Below are 20,455 nucleotides of genomic sequence, written 5' to 3'. Positions count from 1 at the left end.
AGGGAACCGGAAGACAGGTGCCGGCATCTGCAGAGCACAGAGCAGGGAGAGAGTGTGAGGAGAACGGCGGGGGAGGACGGGGATGACGGTGGGGGATCGCAGGGAAGGTGAGTGTGATTCTGGGGTAATCCCGAGTGTGACTCGGGGGTTACCGCTTTTGGTACTGAAAATGAACCCTGAGCCACACTCGGGAATACCGCCAGGGGGGTAACAACATCCATGACAAAATGAATATGTTAGAAATGATTGGTTAATCCCACTATGTAAAGCTGGCCTTACACCTGTAGAATTTCATTCAAACTTTCAGACAAAGTATAAAAATTGCTTGTCTGACCATCCAATGGCGCCTTCATGGACTTGACTAAATTCACAAGTTTCTTTTTTTTTTTTGATTATCATTTTAAAGTCTCAATTTTCATAGAAGGAACCTTCTGCTTTCCGATTAACTTTGGCAAGTGAATGTACAAAAAGATTTTTCTTGGTTTGGAGCGAATTCAACAATTAAAATCCCGTTCATTCCCATTAGATTTGACAAAAATTTTCCATCTCTGTCCTCCAGTTTTAATTGTGAAATTGGCCCCCTTTTAACTCTTAAATAATCAAACAAACCTTCTGAATACAACATCTTTGGAAGAAAGTTATACAGGTTCATGACCGGCTGTGCTTATAGCCCTGTCTGCTATACCTGCAGTGAGATACAAGGATCAGCAAGGCTCAGTCTTTGTGCAGCATTACTAAGCAGAAAGCGGAGTCTACAAATATGATTTGATTCTCAGAGATATCAGACACACTGCATATTAATATCCGTTTATCTCTTAATAACTAGAGGTTAGCACTGCTATTTATCTGGCACCCCCATATATACTGTATATCAGTACTATCTCATGACTACATACTTATGAGCTGCATGTACACTATATTACCAAAAGTATTGGGACGCCTGCCTTTACACACACATGAAATTTAATGGCATCCCAGTCTTAGTCTGTAGGGTTCAATATTGAGTTGGTCCACCCTTTGCAGCTATAACAGCTTCAACTCTTCTGGGAAGGCTGTCCACAAGGTTTAGGAGTGTGTCTATGGGAATGTTTGACCATTCTTCCAGAAGTTAATTTGTGAGGTCAGGCACTGATGTTGGATGAGAAGGCCTTGCTCGCAGTCTCTGCTCTAATTCATCCCAAAGGTGTTCTATCGGGTTGAGGTCAGGACTATGTGTAGGCCAGTCAAGTTCCTCCACCCCAAACTCGCTCATCCATGTCTTTATGGACCTTGCTTTGTGCACTGGTCCAAATCATTTGGTGGAGGGGGGATTATGGTGTGGGCTTGTTTTTCAGGGGTTGGGCTTGGTCCCTAAGTTCCAGTGAAGGGAACTCTTAAGGTGTCAGCATACAAAGATATTTTGGACAATTTCATGCTCCCAACTTTGTGGGAACAGTTTGGGGATGGCCCCTTCCTGTTCCAACATGACTGCGCACCAGTGCACAAAGCAGGGTCCATAAAGACATAGATGAGCGAGTTTGGGGTGGAGGAACTTGATTGACCTGCACAGAGTCCTGACCTCAACCTGATAGAAAGCCTTTGGGATGAATTAGAGAGGAGGTAGAGAGCCAGGCCTTCTCGTACACATCAGTGCCTGACCTCACAAATGTGCTTCTGGAAGATTGGTCAAACATTCCCATAGACACTCCTAAACCTTGTGGACAGCCTTCCCAGAAGAGTTGAAGCTGTTATAGCTGCAAAGGGTGGGCCAACTCAATATTGAACCCTACGGACTAATGGGTATAAGATTTTCTGAATACTTTTTCCTTTAGATTTACCAAAACCATATAATATGAGGTCAAAACTAAACACTTTCAATTTGTATGCAATCAGGAAGACCCTCGCACTACATAGAAAAGGTAAATCTGAAGGAAAAAGTCTTCAGAAAATCTTATAGTGTGTATGGCCCTTAAGGCTGAATAAACGCTATACAACTTATGTTGTTAGATTTCCTTTAGATTTACCTTCAACTATGTAGTGTATGGGCCAGCCTGATTACATATAAATTTAAAGTGTTTAGGTCTGACCTCATATTATATGGTTTTGGTAAATCTAAAGAAAATTGTATAGTGTGTATTAGACTGGGACGCCATTAAAGTTCATGTGTGTGTAAAGGCAGGCGTCCCAATACTTTTGACAATAAAGTGTATGTCGCAAGTAAAATTGAGCTTCTTAAAGCTGAGCTCAGGAACAAAAAAAAATTAAAAAATCAGAGTTATTCCTCTTTATCCACTGTGTATATAAATCCATATTGTGAGCTTCAAATGCTTTTCAAACCCAGATATTACTTTATAAAGGTAGAAGTGACATCATCACTGTGCTGTACATAGCCTGGGCAGAGAGCAGAGCTGTGGGAGGGGCCCAGAAGGAGCCATTCATTAAAGGCTGCCTACAGAAGACTACAGGAGGGGCGGAGACAAGACCAGCCCCCCTGCACAAGGAGGTAGAGCAGCAGTGAGTTGTCTTTATTACAGGAAGTCTCACATTGGATTACTGCACAGATCTGGGAGAAATACACAAAACACACCGAGATTCCAGAATACACATGATGAATGTTTATAGACAATATTTTATTATGCTGGAGTTCAGCTTTTACTATTTTCAGAATTGTTTTTTCCTCTTGGCACATCTGTTAAGAAAATTAGTTTCATTGTAATGTATCTTTCTCTCTCCATTAGTCACCATGTAGCCACACCCTCCACCCATAGAAAGCCCCGCCCACTTCCATACAAGTCACTGGGAATGAAGCGACATTCTTTCCTATTCTGGGTTGTGGGAACTCAGGAGAGTCATAGGAGACACTGGAGAGGTGAGACTTATTCCGGGTATAGGGAGCTCCTCTTATAGGAGACAGAGTTCTATGATATGATGGGGTTGGGTTGTCATATTACTGTAATGTATCTATCTCTCTCCATTAGTCACCATGTAGCCACACCCTCCACCCATAGAAAACCCCGCCCACTTCCATGCAAGTCACTGGGAATGAAGCGACATTCTTTCCTATTCTGGGTTGTGGGAACTTAGGAGAGTCATAGGAAACACTGGAGAGGTGAGACTTATTCCGAGTATAGAGAGCTCCTCTTATAGGAGACAGGATTCTATCATATGATGGGGTCGGGTTGTCATATCACTGTTGATTTTATTGGTTGATGTTAGAGATGATCTGAAGATGTTCTCATTGTTATGGATGGAGTAGAGAAGAATTATAACCTCTGTCAGGTTTTTATTGCTGTAGAGAAGGATTAGAACCTCTGTCAGGTTTTTATTGCTGTCTGTGTCCCCCTCTGGAGAGATCCGTCCTCTCTCTCTGTTGTGGTCACCATTGTCACTGGGAGAGAAAGTCATGAGAAATCCAACATTTCCTTAATAGATGGAAATCTTCCAATGGGGACACCTTTACCAGTGACCACATTTTTCGGTGGCATTTCAGTTACCTTTGCAGAGAATTCCTGGCTTTCTGTTGTATCTCTGGGACAGAAAATTAAAACAAAATCCATTAAGTGGGACACAGACAGCAAAAAAAGGAACTGCAAAAGAGGCACTTTTCCAAAGTTGAAGTTGAATATGATTTTTATTTTGCCTTCTCTGGTTCCTCCTTCCCCCGTTCTCTTTGTTCAGCAACATGTCAACTAAAATGTTAAATAAAACGTTCCATGTTCATTACATGACTGGGTCTCTGTTCTTCTCTGACTGCAGGCAGATCATTGTAGGTGGGAGGGGCTAGCAGGGGGCTGTACATAGCTTCCTGAAAACATCCTAGCACCCGGCCTCCGTAGTCCTCTCAAGAACCCTCAGCCCTGGTACAAGCAGTGTGAAGTTATGGAAATATTGAAATGCCTTGCTGGGTGGATATCAGTCGGGAGGGGTGGGAGTTCCTAGGCAAGATGTATTTACTTACAGCCTTTCCTAAGTAACACCCACATATGATGAGAGTCCGGCTTGGGAAGAAAGGGCTAGATCAGGGGTGTCATACTCAATTTCACCATGGGCCACATCAGCATTATGGTTGCCCTCAAAGGGCCGGTTATATCTGTAGGATTAGAAGTCCAGAGCACCCCACGCCCCCGCATACCCTTACATGAGATGTCAAGAGCCCCCCACCATCAGAAGTCAAGAGTCACCCACCCTTCCTTACATCACAATGCCCCCCCCCCCCTTACCTTGTGCTGCTGCCAGGAAGAAGGTGCGGGGGGATCTGGGAAGAAGAAAGTACAAGGTCTGGAGGAGGACCAGAGGAGGGCTGGATTCAGCTGCCAGAGTCTGCTGAATGCTGAGATTAGGGTAGGCAGAGACAAGGTGGTGTTGCGGCTGCACAGAGAGGTGCAGGATCTGTAGGAGGAGTTCTGCCCTCCATTATGCTGTGGACTACTGAGAGGGGGGGGGGGTCTGCCCTCCTCTATGCTGTGGACTTCTGAGAGGGGGGGGGGTTCTGCCCTCCTCTATGCTGTGGATTACTGAGAGGGGGGGGGTCTGCCCTCCTCTATGCTGTGGACTACTGAGAGGGGGGGGTCTGCCCTCCTCTATGCTGTGGACTTCTGAGAGGGGGGGGGGTTCTGCCCTCCTCTATGCTGTGGATTACTGAGAGGGGGGGGGGTCTGCCCTCCATTATGCTGTGGACTACTGAGAGGGGGGGGGTCTGCCCTACTCTATGCTGTGGACTTCTGAGAGGGGGGGGTTCTGCCCTCCTCTATGCTGTGGACTACTGAGAGGGGGGGGTCTGCCCTCCTCTATGCTGTGGACTTCTGAGAGGGGGGGGGTCTGCCCTCCTCTACGCTGTGGACTACTGAGAAGGGGGGGGGGGTGGGCAATGACAAGCCTTTCTGCAGCTGCACAGAGAAGTGCTGGATCTGACAAAGGAGTTCTGTCCTCTCTGCTGCCGACTACTGAGACTGTTGCAGCAAATACATTGAAACCCAGAATTAATTTCTTGGACTCAGGCTTCGGAATCCAACCTTTTTATTCGCTAGCGAAAATAGCTTAGCCCGGCTCAGGCCCGTTTGCTAGGTGCCCAAAAAAGCGTGTACATCACATATATGAAACAGCAGTCACGTCACAGATACGTATTTCCCTAACCAGCTTGGCAGCAATACAATACATATCCTCCCCCTACCGATGATTCCCGTACATCTGTGTGTAGCAATTACATCCCTGGCCTTCACTCTTATCTGTATTCTCATTATTTGTATTCTCGCTAGTTCTTGGGAGGCTGGAGAGGAAAATATGAGGGAGAAGGTGGGGGCCTCAAATGGGCAACTTTGACTGTCATGGTCTCTGTAGCACCACAGAATCTACCATTGTGTCTTAAAAGGCTATTTATCTGCCATTTTAAAAGCTTTCCAGGTACTGCCACAAGGCTAGGTGGTGGCAGAGTCGAGGGTGCTGCAGCTGCAGGAAAGGTGCGAGGGCCACATGAAATGGCCTGGGGGGGGGGGGCTGCATTCGGCCCACGGGCCTTGTGTTTGACACCTGTGGGCTAGATGATGCTGGATGTTCTCCAGCCAAGAAACGAGGAGGACTCTATCTGACTTGTTGCAGCTTCTAACGCTCATTGTGAGAATCTCTGGAGCTCTGGATGACTATAAATGTTTGATATCCCTCAGAGTATACCAGGGAACGGGAGAACTCAGCACAAAGGATTGAAGTCATTGTTTCAGGATGAGAGCCAAGCAATGAGAATTTTAGGAGAGCTCAGCAATGGCAGCCAAAATATTTCCCCCCATGCAGATTTCCTGTAACCCATTAACTGCCAGAGATGTGTATTATATAGCATGGATGTCCCTCTCCTAGATAGCCAATAACATGCAGTAAATTCCATGGCAATCACAGGGCTTAGATCTAGACTGTGACCTTCCCACTGTCTGTAGAAGGGATCTGGGTGGGTGTAAATAGGCCGGATCACATCTGCATAGTAAACATATGAAGCCCCTCCACCCCTCCTCCACACACCGCCATGGCAGAGACAATAGTAGGCTGGGAGGGAAGGGAATGTGACCTAGGAGTTTATCATCTGAATCAAATAATATTACATATCCCAATACTGTGCAAAAGTTTTAGGCAGGTGTGAAGAAATGCTGTAAGGTAAGAATGCGTTCAAAAGTATACATTTTAAATTGTTTATTTTTATCAATTTACAAAATGGAAAGTACAGTATCTCACAAAAGTGAGTACACCCCTCACATTTTTGTAAATATCTTATTCTATCTTTTCATGTGACAACACTGAAGAAATGACACTTTGCTACAATGTAAAGTAGTGAGTGTACAGCTTGTATAACAGTGTAAATTTGCTGTCCCCTCAAAATAACTCAACACACAGCCATTAAAGTCTAAACCGCTGGCAACAAAAGTGAGTACACCCCTAAGTGAAAATGTCCAAATTGGGCCCTAAGTATCAATATTTTGTGTGGCCACCATTATTTTCCAGCACTGCCTTAACCCTCTTGGGCATGGAGTTTCCCAGAGCTTCACAGGATGCCACTGGTGTCCTCTTCCACTCCTCCATGATGACATCACAGAGCTGGTGGATGTTAGAGACCTTGCACTCCTCCAAATTCCGTTTGAGAATGCCCCACAGATGCTCAACAGGGTTTAGGTCTGGAGACATGCTTGGTCAGTCCATCACCTTTACCCTCAGCTTCTTTAGCAAGGCAGTGGTCATCTTGGAGGTGTGTTTGGGGTCGTTATGTTGGAATACTGCCCTCCGGCCCAGTCTCTGAAGTGAGGGGATCATGCTCTGCTTCAGTATGTCACAGTACATGTTGGCATTCATGGTTTCCTCAATGAACTGTAGCTCCCAGGTGATGGCAGCACTCATGCAGCCCCAGACAATGACACTCCCACCACCATGCTTGACTGTAGGCAAGACACACTTGTCTTTGTACTCCTCACCTGGTGGCCACCACACACGCTTGACACCATCTGAGCCAAGTAAGTTTATCTTGGTCTCATCAGACCACAGGACATGGTTCCAGTAATCCATATCCTTAGTCTGCTTGCCTTCAGCAAACTGTTTGCTGGCTTTCTTGTGCATCATCTTTAGAAGAGGCTTCCTTCTGGGACGTCAGCCATGCAGACCAATTTGATGCAGTGTGAGGCGTATGGTCTGAGCACCGACAGGCTGACCCCTCACCCCTTCAACCTCTGCGGCAATGCTGGCAGCTCTCATACGTCTATTTCCCAAAGACAACCTCTGGATATGACGGTGAGCATGTGCACTCAACTTCTTTGGTCGACCATGGCGAGGCCTGTTCTGAGTGGAACCTGTCCATTTAAACCGCTGTATGGTCTTGGCCACCGTGCTGCAGCTCAGTTTCAGGGTCTTGGCAATCTTCTTATAGCCTAGGCCATCTTTATGTAGAGGAACAATTCTTTTTTCAGATCCTCAGAGAGTTCGTTGCCATGAGATGTCATGCTTAACTTCCAGTGACCAGTATGAAAATGAGAGCGAAAACACCAAATTTAATATACCTGCTCCCCATTAACACCTGAGACCTTGTAACACTAACAAGTCACATGACATCGGGGAGGGAAAATGGCTAATTGGGCCCTATTTGGGCATTTCCACTTAGGGGTGTACTCACTTTTATTGCCAGCGGTTTAGACATTAATGGCTGTGTGTTGAGTTATTTTGAGAGGACAGTAAATTTACACTGTTATACAAGCTGTACACTCACTACTTTACATTGTAGCATAGTGTCATTTCTTCAGTGTTGTCACATGAAAAGATATAATAAAATATTTACAAAAGATTTGAGGGGTGTACTCACTTTTGTGAGATACTGTAAATGAACGGAAGAGAAATCCAATCAATATTTGGACTGACCACCCTTTGCCTTCAAACCAGCATCAGTTCTTCTAGGTACTAACACTGTTTTTTGAAGGAACTCGTTAGATAGGTTGTTGCAAACATCTTGGAGAACTAAGCACAGATCTGTGGATGCCTCAAATCCTTCTTTTTTTTCATGTAATCCCAGACAGACTCCATGATGAAGAGATCGGGGCTCTGTGGGGGCCAAACCATCACTTCCAAAACTCCTTGTTCTTCTTTACACTGAAAATAGTTCTTAATGACATTGGCTGTATGGTTGTAGGGGTTGTCCTGCTGCAGAATAAATTTGGGGCCAATCACACGCCTCCCTGATGGTATGGCATGATGGATAAGTCTCTGCCTGTATTTCTCAGCATTGATCCTAACCAAATCTCCAACTCCATTTGCAGAAATACAGCCCCAAACTTGCCAGGAACCTCCACCATGCTTCAGCCCCGGTTCACACTAGGGCGACCTGTGAGGTGACCTGGTCGCCTCACAGGTCGCCGCAGGTCGCCTCCCATAGGGAAGCTACGGACCCGTTCTAATAGGAGCGACACAAGTCGCTCCGACCTAGAAAAAGGGTCCGGAGCTTCTTTGGGGCGACCAGGAGGCGACCGCCATAGACTTCAATGTTATGAAGTCTGTGGCGGCCGCTCCGAGGTCGCGGCGCGCTGCTCGCACCGCGATCTCGGAGGTCGCCCCTGAAAGTAGCGTCGCGCCAGTGTGAACCGGCGCTCACAGTTGGCTGCAGACACTTATTTTTGTTCCGATCTCCAGCGCTTCCCCCAACAAACTGCTGATCAGTCCACAACACATACTACCATTCAACTATGCAATCTTTTCCACATCCATTAACAAGTATTAGACAATTGGTGCGCCATAGAATATTTTCAGTGTTCACATTCCTAGTTGTGCTGCTAATGGCAAGTTAAATGCATTAAAGTGGACTTCAACCCCCTTCCTACATATTTTTCCGAACAACCCCCCACCCATTTCCCACCACTATATACAGTGCCTTGCAAAAGTATTTGGCCCCCTTAAAACTTTGCAACCCTTTGCCACATTTCAGGCTTCAAACAAAGAAATAAAACAAATTTTTTGTGAAGAATCAACAAGTGGGACACAATCATGAAGTGGAACGAAATTTATTGGATATTTCAAACTTTGTTAACAAATAAAAAACTGAAAAATTGGGCGTGCAAAATTATTCAGCCCCTTTACTTTCAGTGCAGCAAACTCTCTCCAGAAGTTCAGTGAGGATCTCTGAATGATCCAATGTTGACCTAAATGACTAATGATGATAAATAGAATCCACCTGTGTGTAATCAAGTCTCCGTATAAATGCACCTGCACTGTGATAGTCTCAGAGGTCCGTTTAAAGCGCAGAGAGCATCATGAAGAACAAGGAACACACCAGGCAGGTCCGAGATACTGTTGTGGAGAAGTTTAAAGCCGGATTTGGATACAAAAAGATTTCCCAAGCTTTAAACATCCCAAGGAGCACTGTGCAAGCGATAATATTGAAATGGAAGGAGTATCAGACCACTGCAAATCTACGAAGACCTGGCCGTCCCTCTAAACTTTCAGCTCATACAAGGAGAAGACTGATCAGAGATGCAGCCAAGAGGCCCATGATCACTCTGGATGAACTGCAGAGATCTACAGCTGAGGTGGGAGACTCTGTCCATAGGACAACAATCAGTCGTATACTGCACAAATCTGGCCTTTATGGAAGAGTGGCAAGAAGAAAGCCATTTCTTAAAGATATCCATAAAAAGTGTCATTTAAAGTTTGCCACAAGCCACCTGGGAGACACCAAACATGTGGAAGAAGGTGCTCTGCTCAGATGAAACCAAAATCAAACTTTTTGGCAACAATGCAAAACGTTATGTTTGGCGTAAAAGCAACACAGCTCATCACCCTGAACACACCATCCCCACTGTCAAACATGGTGGTGGCAGCATCATGGTTTGGGCCTGCTTTTCTTCAGCAGGGACAGGGAAGATGGTTAAAATTGATGGGAAGATGGATGGAGCCAAATACAGGACCATTCTGGAAGAAAACCTGATGGAGTCTGCAAAAGACCTGAGACTGGGACGGAGATTTGTCTTCCAACAAGACAATGATCCAAAACATAAAGCAAAATCTACAATGGAATGGTTCACAAATAAACACATCCAGGTGTTAGAATGGCCAAGTCAAAGTCCAGACCTGAATCCAATCGAGAATCTGTGGAAAGAACTGAAAACTGCTGTTCACAAACGCTCTCCATCCAACCTCACTGAGCTCGAGCTGTTTTTCAAGGAGGAATGGGCAAAGATTTCAGTCTCTAGATGTGCAAAACTGATAGAGACATACCCCAAGCGACTTACAGCTGTAATCGCAGCAAAAGGTGGCGCTACAAAGTATTAACTTAAGGGGGCTGAATAATTTTGCACGCCCAATTTTTCAGATTTTTATTTGTTAAAAAAGTTTGAAATATCCAATAAATTTCGTTCCACTTCATATTTGTGTCCCACTTGTTGTTTATTCTTCACAAAAAATTACAGTTTTATATCTTTATGTTTGAAGCCTGAAATGTGGGAAAAGGTCACAAAGTTCAAGGGGGGCCGAATACTTTCGCAAGGCACTGTGTATATATATATATATATATACACACACACACACACACAATACATTATTGCAACCTCATGCAAAGCATGCGTTTGTGGTGCGCTATTGCGGGTTTAACCACTTGCTGACCACCCCATGTAGATTTACTGCAGCAGGGCAGCTCGGCTGCGCATAATCACGTACATGTATGCGATTATGTGCACGCTGTCTTGTGATTAGACAACAGGAGGCAGACCGCGGGAGGAGTGGACTTGATCGCCGCCGGCCTCCCGCGATCTTCGGCAATACTAACAGGAGAGTCATCTGGTATGTAAACAATGCAAGATGGCTCTCCTGTCAGAGGCAGGGAAAGATCGTGTGATTCAGCTAAGCTGAATCACCAATCTCCCTGTGCCTCTGTTCAATCCATCCCCCGTACAGTCAGTAAGCACAAATAGGAAACACATTTAACCCCTTTGATCACCCCCAGTATTAACCCCTTCCCCGCCAGAGTCATTTATACAGTAACATTGCATATTATTTAGCACTGATTACTGTAGTAATGTCACTGGTCCCCAAAAAGTGTAAAAAATGTCAGTTGGGGGTCCGATCTGTCCGCCGCAATGTCGCAGTCCCGATAAAAATAGCTGATCGCTGCCATTACTAATAAAAAAAATAAAAAGTCCATAAATCTATCCCGCGAACCAATTATTATTACAGCTTTTTGGAATTTTTCTTTTCCAAAAATATGTAGCAGAATACAAATTGGCCTAAATTGATAAAAAAAAAATAGATTTTTAATTTTTTTTATTGGGAATGCTTTAGAGCAGAAAGTAGAAAATATTGGTGTTTTTTCAAAATTTTTTGTTCATAGCGCAGAAATGAAAAATCGCAGAGGTGATAAAATACCACCAAAAGAAAGCTCAATTTGTGGGTGGGAAAAAAGGACATCAATTGTATTTGGGTACAGCGTCGCACAACCACGCAAATGTCAGTTAAAGTAACGCAGTTACATAGTTACATAGTAGGTGAGGTTGAATAAAGACAATAGTCCATCCAGTTCAACCTGTGTAGGTGTGTGTGACTGTATCATCTAACATAGCCCTTAATCTCCTGATCCTTGAGATGTAAGTCTAAGAGTCTTTTGAAAGTCACCATACTACCCGCAGAAACCACCTCTTGTGGTAGACAATTCCACAATCTTGTAGCCCTAACAGTAAAGAACCCCCCACGTTGCCTGAGGTTAAAACGCTTCTCCTCTAATCGCATTGTATGTCCTCGAGTCCTCATGCAATTCCTTCGAATGAACAGCAGTGCCGAATTGCAAAAAATTACCTGGTCATAAAGGGGGTAAAACCTTCCTGGAGCTTAAGTGGTTAACGTGGGTTCTGCTGGATGTCTGTATATTACTAGTGATGGGCCGAACACCCCTGGTTTCAGTTCACACCAGAACTCCCAAACAGAGAAAAAGTTTGTACCCGAACCGTGAACCCTATTAAAGTCCACAGTTGAAAATGAAAAATCAAAAGTCCCCATTTTGAGGGCTTATATGCAAGTTGCTGGCCATAAAAGAAGGTATGGGGGCCCGGGTACTGCTCTGGGGGACATGTATCTATGCAAAATATTTTTTTTAAATATTTTTACAGGAGAAGTGATTTTAATGATGACTAAAGTGAAACAATAAAAATGAAAAAATCCTTTAAATATAGTGTCTGGGGGGTCCCCCTCGTCTGCCTGTAAAGTGGCGCATCTGTACCATGTATAGAACCTGCTGCAGCAAAACTGACATTTGTAAAGAAAAAAAATGACATTTAAATTGACTTACGGTTGCAAGTTACTGCTGGCAATGCAACAAAAAAATGAAAGAATTTTTTATTTTTTTTAAATGGCATGGGTCCCCCCCCCCCCCCACCAAAATCTATACCAGACCCTTACCCGAGCATGGAGTCTGGAAGGCCAGGAATGGGGGGGACAGGTGAGCCCCCCCCTTCTGAACCATAAAAGGTTGCATGCCCTGAACATGGGGGGGGGGTTGCTTTGTTGATTGGAACAAGGGCATCTATCCCACAACCCTGGGTTGTGGTTGTGAGGATCTACAGGCAGGGGGGATTATCAGAATATGGTAGCCCCCTTTAATAAGGGAGCCCCCAGATCCCAGCCCCCCCATGTGAATGAGTATGGGGTACATACCCCTACTCAATCACCAAAAATGTGTCAAAAATAAACACAGGAGGCAGTTTTTGGGAATTCCTCTATTAAAAAAAATTTGAAAAACAATGTCCCCAGATGTAGATCCATCATGAATCATGATGCCTGCTGCAACTGCAAGACCACCCAAAAAAAAAAACAATCCACCTGCAACAAAGGCTAACCACCTACTGCCTGCTTCGTCATCTGACAGTTCTTAAATAGGCAAGGGGCGGGGCCACCTGGTGACATCACCTGGTGGCACTGTCCCCGTGTGATGTGTGCATGCTGAGTCAGTGATGTCACTTGGGGGCAGTGCCTCCAGGTTATGTCGCCAAGTGGCCCTGCCCCTTACCTATTTAAGAACTGTCAAATGGCAGAGCAGGCAGTCGGTGGGTTAACCTTCATCATGGGCAGAGCTTTTTTTTTTTTTGGGTCTGGCGGGCATTGTGATTGATGATAGATCTACATCAGGGGACATTGTTTTTTCTTTTAATAAAGGAATTGTCAAAAACTGTTTTTACAGCATTTCTTTTTTATGCTTTTCTTGGTGAATGCATAGGGATGCAATGTACCCCGTAGTTATTCACATGGAAGGGGGTTGTTAAATGGGCTTCCAGATTCCGATATGCCCCTTGCCAGCAGACCCCCACAAACACAACCCAGGGTTGTTGGGAAGAGGCCCTCGTCCCCATCAGCCCCAAAGCACCCCCTATGTTGAGGGCATGTGGCCTGGTATGGTTCAGGAGGCAGGTGGCGCTCGCTCGTCCCCCAATCCCCCTTTCCCTGGCCTGCCAGCCTGCATGCTCGGATAAGGTTCTGGTAGATCTTTGAGGGGGGGCACCATGCCATTTTTTTTTCATGGGGTTCCCCTTAAAAATGGGGGACCCCCACATCGTTTTTCACATTTTTCTATTGCCTGCAATGGGTTTTTTTTTATATTCTGCTGTCAGTGGGGAAGCCCATTCACAGCTAATGAATCACCTGCTCCTTAACAACCAGCTATTCAACCAATCAAGGCTTAGAATGCACTTTGCATTGTTGGTCGCTCGGCGAGCGAACATCCCACCGAGCGAATTCGGGTGTTCGCTGAACGGAGCGATGTTTAGGCCAGACTTATGCTCGGTCCAAACCACTCGCCAAACACTTTGTATTAAAATTGTGTTTTGGATACAATGTAAAGTGAATACAATTGTTTAACCACTTGCCGACTGCCCACAGTAATATTACTGCAGCAGTGCGGCTCCCTTGGATCCAGCGACGTAGACCTACGTCACTGGAGGGGAAATGGTTTCGGCGGCGCACTCCCGCTGTGTTTAGACACAGCGGGAGTCAGGCCGGGGGAGGAGCAGTGGCGATTTCCACTTTTCTCCCTCGATCGTCCAGGAAATGCTGAGAAGGATCTTCTCAGTGACAGACAGGAAGAGATCCGCAGATTCAGCATAGCTGAACCTGCGATCTCTGTGTCTGTCACAGAACCCCCTCCCCCCCACACGTCAGTAAGCATGCATTTAACTCAGTGGGGGCTGGTGCTCAAAATTTTTGGGGGGAGGGGGCGCAATCAGAAAAATGCAAAAGGCATTGCTTTGCGGCAAAAAACGCTGTAAAAAATTGCGTGACTTTGAGGTCGCAAAAGTGTGAAAGGGGCCTTCAGTAATTAGGGTATAGTGTGCCCCCTTTCAATGCAGACTGACCACAGCGTGCCCCCTTTCAATGCAGACTGACCACAGCGTGCCCCCTTTCAATACAGAGAGACCAGTGTGCCCCCTTTCAATACAGAGAGACCAGTGTGCCCCCTTTCAATGCAGAGAGACCAGCGTGCCCCCTTTCAATGCAGAGTGACCAGCGTGCCCCCTTTCAATGCAGCATACATGCCCCCAATGCAGAGATCAGCGTGCGTGCCCCCTTCAATGCAGTGACCAGCATACATGCCCCCAATGCAGAGACCAGCATACATGCCCCCTTCAATGCAGAGATCAGCGTACATGCCCCCAATGCAGTGACCAGCATACATGCCCCCAATGCAGTGACCAGCGTACATGCCCCCAATGCAGTGACCAGCGTACATGCCCCCAATGCAGTGACCAGCATACATGCCCCCAATGCAGAGATCAGCGTGCATGCCCCCTTTAATGCAGTGACCAGCATACATGCCCCCAATGCAGAGACCAGCATACATGCCCCCTTCAATGCAGTGACCAGCATACCATTCCCCAATGCAGAGATCAGCATACATGCCCCCAATGCAGTGACCAGCATACATGCCCCCAATGCAGTGACCAGCATACATGCCCCCAATGTAGTGACCAACATACATGCCCCCAATGTAGTGACCAGCATACATGCCCCCAATGTAGTGACCAGCGTGCGTGCCCCCAATGTAGTGACCAGCATACATGCCCCCAATGCAGAGATCAGCGTGCGTGCCCCCAATGTAGTGACCAGCATACTTGCCCCCAATGCAGAGATCAGCGTGCGTGCCCCCAATGTAGTGACCAGCATACATGCCCCAATGCAGAGATCAGTGTGCGTGCCCCCTTACTTACCTGGAGCAGCAGCGGCGACGGGCGGCTTCTCCTCAGTCCCGGTGACCGGCGGCGCGTCTCCTCCAGTCCTTCCGCTCCCACCTCCTCCTTCGCCAATGGCATGGGGTTTGACTTGCGGCCAATCAGGAAGCGCGTATCGGACGCACTTCCTGATTGGCCAGGAGGAGGATCGGTGTGACAATAGCGAATTTTCATTTGCTATTGTCACACAATGGGTGGGCTCGGTACGCACTGCTCTGCGCCCCCCGGGTCCACCCTTTGCATCGCCCTATTAGAGCCTCTGGCTCTAATCAGGTGATGCCAAAAAAAGAAAAATCCCCATTGCACTCCATGCGTCCGGCGCCCCTGCATACAGATTAGGGGGCCGGACACATGGATGGGGGGGGGGCGCCCCTGCACCCTCAGTACATCGGCCGCCACTGATTTAACTCCTTAATCACCCTCAGTATTAACCCCTTCCCTGCCAGTGTCATTATTACATTAACAGTGCATATTTTTAGCACTGATTACTGTAGTAATGTCATTGGTACCCCCAAAGTGTCAAAAATGTCAGTTAGGGGTCCGTTCTGTCCGCTGCAATGTCGCAGTCCTGCAAAAAATCACAGATCGCCACCATTACAGTAAACAAAAAAACAATAAAAATGACATAAATCTTTCCGATAGTTAGTAAACAGGATAACTTATGCGCAAACCAATCAAAATATGCTTATTGTGATTTTTTTTTTACCAAAAATATGCAGAAGAAGACAAATTGGCTTAAAATGTTGAAAAATTTTGATTTTTTAATTTTTTTTGAGAATGTTATATAGCAGAATGTAAAAAAATTGTTTGTTTTTTCAAAATTGTCGCAATTTTTTTGTTTATAGCGCAAAAAAAAAAAAAAAAACGCAAAATACCACCAAAAGAAAGCTCTATTTGTGGGGAAAAAAGGATGTAAATTTCATTTTGGGTACAGCGTCGCACAACCACGCAAATGTCCGCTAAAATAATGCAGTACCAAATCGCAAAATAGGGCCTGGTCAGAAAGGGGGCAAATCCTTCCGGTCTTGAGTGCCGGTTCACACTAGTGCGGCTGCGGCGATCGCATGTAATATTGGAGCACACTGCTCCTTCATTACATGCGATCGGCTGTGCGGTGCGAATTCAGCCATACAATTTGTATGGCTAAATTCGCACTGCACCCGCAGCAAAGTCGCACATGACCCTTTTTTTTAGCCGCATCAGGATCGGATCGCACAGTGGTTCACACTTGTGCGATCCATCCTGTGTGAACTGTAAAGATCGCACTACGATAGGCGATCAAACTGGGGGTGTCGTTAACATTTCATTGACACCCCCAGCATATCGCATATGGCAGTGTGAACTGCCAAGGGTGCGTTTGCAATGCGGGAACAGGCTGCGAATTCGCAGCCTTCCCGCATCACATTAGTGTGAACCGGCACTAAAGTGGTTAAAAGTATTGGATACAATGAACTAAAATAGCTCTAGTTTTGTAATAATAAGATCTGCTTCATTAAAAAATCCTGATCATTCATATCTGCAATTGAGGAGATTACATTGTAAATGATTAGAATTGTGGGAGTTGTAGATGAACAGGTATACTGTGTCATGCTTATGCAACTTCTCATATGTAGTATATAGAGGGTGTGCCCCAACCATTGGTAGTAATAAGGATAAAATAGCTAGATCAGGGCTTGAAAGGTTAGTGTCAGGGTCAAAGGTTAGTGTCAGGGTCAAAGGTTAGGGTCAGGGTGTTTTAGGTAGAATACAATTAAAAATAATTAAAAATAAAAATACATTTTATTTAGTGTAAGGCTGGCCATACACGTATTTTCTTGTACAATTTTCTGTTAGATTTACCAAAAACCATATAATATGAGGTCAAAACTAAACAACACTTTCAATTGTATCCAATTAGGCAGGACGTTGCCTTAAGCTGCCCATACATTATACAATTTTCTTATTCAATTTCCTTTAGATTTACCTTCAACTATGTAGTGCAAGGGCCTGCCTGATTGCAGACGAATTTAAAGTCTTTTGTTTTTTTTGGTAAATCTAAAGGAAAATTGTACAAAAAAATTGTATAATGGATGGCCAGCCTTAGTGTCAGTGTATCTTAGGAGGGCTAAGGAAAAAAAAAAGAAAAAAGCAAAATGTTCACTATTTTTTTTCGGGTAATAGCAACATATAATGAACAAATATGTGGCATCGCCATGAACATCAGGAGTAGGATATTATTCCTTTTTTTTTTTTTTATGGTGTTACAGAAATGGCCGGAAATTTACAACTACATTTTAAAGAAATTTTCTTTTTTTTCTATTTTGGTACACTTTTCCTTATTATAGTTTCTAATATCAAAAATAAGCATTGACCCATTAACCACTTACCGCATACTAACGTAGATCTACGTCGGTAAACTTTGCGGTAGTGTACCGGGATGATGCCTCTAGCTAGAGGCATCATCCCGGTACCGTGGTTTAGAGCCGACGGTTGGCTTTCCGTCGGTACCGACCGATGCGGCTCGGGAGCCGCTCGATCGGTACCCGGGGGGGGCGGGAGGGGACGTTCCCCCCCCCCTCCCGCCGCCTTCCGTGGCTGTTACCGGGGCTCCCGTTCCAACGGGAGCCCCGAGCACCCAGCCGGCACGTCCGCCGGCTGGATGGAGTCCCGATCAAAGCCGGAAACGGCTTCGATCGGGTCTCCGATGACATAACCCGGAGGCGGCGTCCATGACGTCACGTCCGGGTTACTGTGCTGCAAAAGGCGGCAAATTTGAAAAACGGCTGTATGCAAAAATGCAGTTTTCGGCGTTTTGCATACAGGGAAGTGTAGTGGAGGGGTTTGGGGTCTTTTAGACCCTCGATCCCTCCATAAAGTGTACCTGTCACCGCATATTGGTGTCACAAGGGATGTTTACATTGCTTGTGACAGCAATAAAAGTGATCAGATTTTTTTTTCTTTTAAAAACTTTAATAAAGTTAAAAAAATAAATAAAATAAATGGGGGAAAAAAAAAAATAAATTTAGCCGCCCCCGTCACCATTAGCTCGCGCACAAAAAAAATGTATACGGAAGTCGAGCCGCAAATGAAATCGCTGTTCAAACCACACATGTGATCGCCAGAGCGTGGGCAATAATTTAAAAAAAGAGCTACACTCTAACTCTAAACTGGTAACCGTTAAATAAATTTAAAGCGTTGCAGATTGAGATCTCTATTGACTGTAGTTTGTCGCCATCCCACGGGGGGGCGCAATTTTAAACCGTAACATGTTGGGTATCTATTTACTCGGCGTGACATGTTCTTTCACAATATACAAAAAAAATGGGCTAACTTTACTGTTTAGTATTTTTTAAATGCAGTGAAATGTGATTTTTCAAAATTTTTCCAAAAAAATGGCGCTTTAAAGACCGCTGCGCAAATACCGCGTGATAAAAAATATTGCAATGACCGACATTTTATTCTCCAGAGTCTTTGCTAAAAATATATATATAATGTTTGGGGGTTCTAAGTAGTTTTCTAGGAAAAAAATACTGGTTTTAACGCGTGAACAAAAAGTGTCCGAAATAGGGCTGGGGCTTAAGTGGTTAACATTCTCTTCTTAATAGAAATTCATTGAGCCCCGGTTCACACTTGTGCGTGTGCGGGGTTCGCATGTAATGTCGGAGCACACTGCTCCGACATTACATGCGATCGACTGTGCGGTGCGAGTTTAGCCATACAGTTTGTATGGCTAAATTCGCACCGCAGCCGCACCAAACACGCACAGGGACCCTTTTTGGCAGCTGCATCAGGATCGGATCGCACAGCGGTTCACACTTGTGCGATCCGATCCTATGCGAACTGCACGATCGCACTGTGATATACGATCAAACTGGGGGTGTCGTTAAGATTACATTGACACCCCCAGCGTATCGCATATGGCAGTGTGAACTGCCGGGGGTGCGTGTGCGATGCGGGAACAAGCTGCGGATTCGCAGCCTTCCCGCACTCGCATAAGTGTGAACCGGACCGTATTCTGAAAAAAAAAAAAAAATTATAACATACAGTATAAATCACTTGGAAACACAAAAAAGTATGATATGTATAGATTACTAACACATGTCAAAGTTGCAAAATTGAGCTCAAGTGTTAAGATTTTTCCTACATCCCATCACGAAGGGGTTAATTTACATGTCCGAAGTGAGGATAATTTGAGCTCACTAAGAGTTCATTTACACTAGACATTGGGGAGTGGTAAAGCCATGTGATTGAGCTGTGTTTTTACCGCCCCTCAACCACTCAACTTTTAGCTAGGAAGGCAGCAGCCAGAGTAGTACACATTATACTCACCTTCGGTGGGCACTACTGTCCACTTAACACAACCCATTCAAGTAATTGGGGCTACACTAAAACAGGCAATGCACAGGGTTGCGGCTGCTCACCACCTGTCAGATGCTCTCTGAATAGTGATCCAAAAGCAGATCTCTCTTCAGAGAGGAATGAAAATGTACATGAGGCCTTATTTTTTTATTTTTTATGTGTGCATGATCTCCTCTTACTTCTGTCTCTTTATTTATTATTGGTATTTATATAGTGTTGACAAGTTACACATCGCTTTACATACTGTATATATTGTACAAACACATCAGTCCCTGCCCTCAAGGAGCTTACAATCTAAGGTCCCTAACTCACATACATACACATACTAGGGCCAAATTAGAAAGGAGCCAATTTTACCTACCAGCATGTCTTTGGAGTGTGGGAGGAAACCGGAGTACACAGAGGAATCACACATAGGCATAGGCACACCCTAATCATCTCTTGCACTAGTGCCATTCAGTGTATCATCCAGTGTACAGACGTGTGCAAGGCACACAGGCATGAGGGAAGGGGGACCCCCTGTGCCCTGTCACACACTACACACCCTGAGTAATCCATTGTATTTATCTGCAACGTAGGATCTGCTGCATCATCTCACTTGCTGCTGGGAGGGGGATGGGTGCACTATGCAGTGCTCTGTACAGTGTGTATAAACAGGATGGAGGAGGCTGAATCTGCTCTGCCTCCCATTTTATACCCGCTTAGTCTGCCCTGCCCCACACTCCACCCCCTGACTTGCACACACTGCTATGAAAGGGTTCCTCCCTCCTCCCCCCTCTCTCTATCCTCTCCCCCCTCTCTCTCTCTCCCTCCCTCTCCCCCCCTCTCTCTATCCTTTCCCCCCTTTCTTCCCCCCTCTCGCTCTCCCCCTCCCTCTCTCCTCCCCCCTCTATCCTCTCCCCCTCCCTTCCCCCCTTCTCACT

General features: G+C 45.5%; 2 protein-coding genes across 2 annotated transcripts in view; both read left to right on the top strand.

Moving 5' to 3' along the window:
• LOC309558141 (E3 ubiquitin-protein ligase TRIM39-like) overlaps positions 1 to 3,266 on the top strand; it is a gene marked incomplete at its 5' end in the record, with an annotated part of 91,699 nt that extends 88,433 nt beyond the window's left edge. Inside the window, one exon of the mRNA XM_082261142.1 lies at positions 2,972 to 3,266. The remainder of the gene's footprint in view (positions 1 to 2,971) is intronic.
• The window catches only part of LOC309557659 (uncharacterized protein), a gene marked incomplete at both ends in the record, with an annotated part of 88,192 nt that overhangs the window by 3,963 nt on the left and 63,774 nt on the right, over positions 1 to 20,455 (top strand). The window lies entirely within an intron of this gene.

The sequence above is a fragment of the Pelophylax lessonae genome, assembly GCF_965119305.1.
Source record: "Pelophylax lessonae genome assembly, chromosome: 6".
Taxonomy (NCBI): domain Eukaryota; kingdom Metazoa; phylum Chordata; class Amphibia; order Anura; family Ranidae; genus Pelophylax; species Pelophylax lessonae.
Note: the sequence above shows the minus strand (reverse complement) of the source record. Positions and strands in the feature narration are given on the sequence as shown.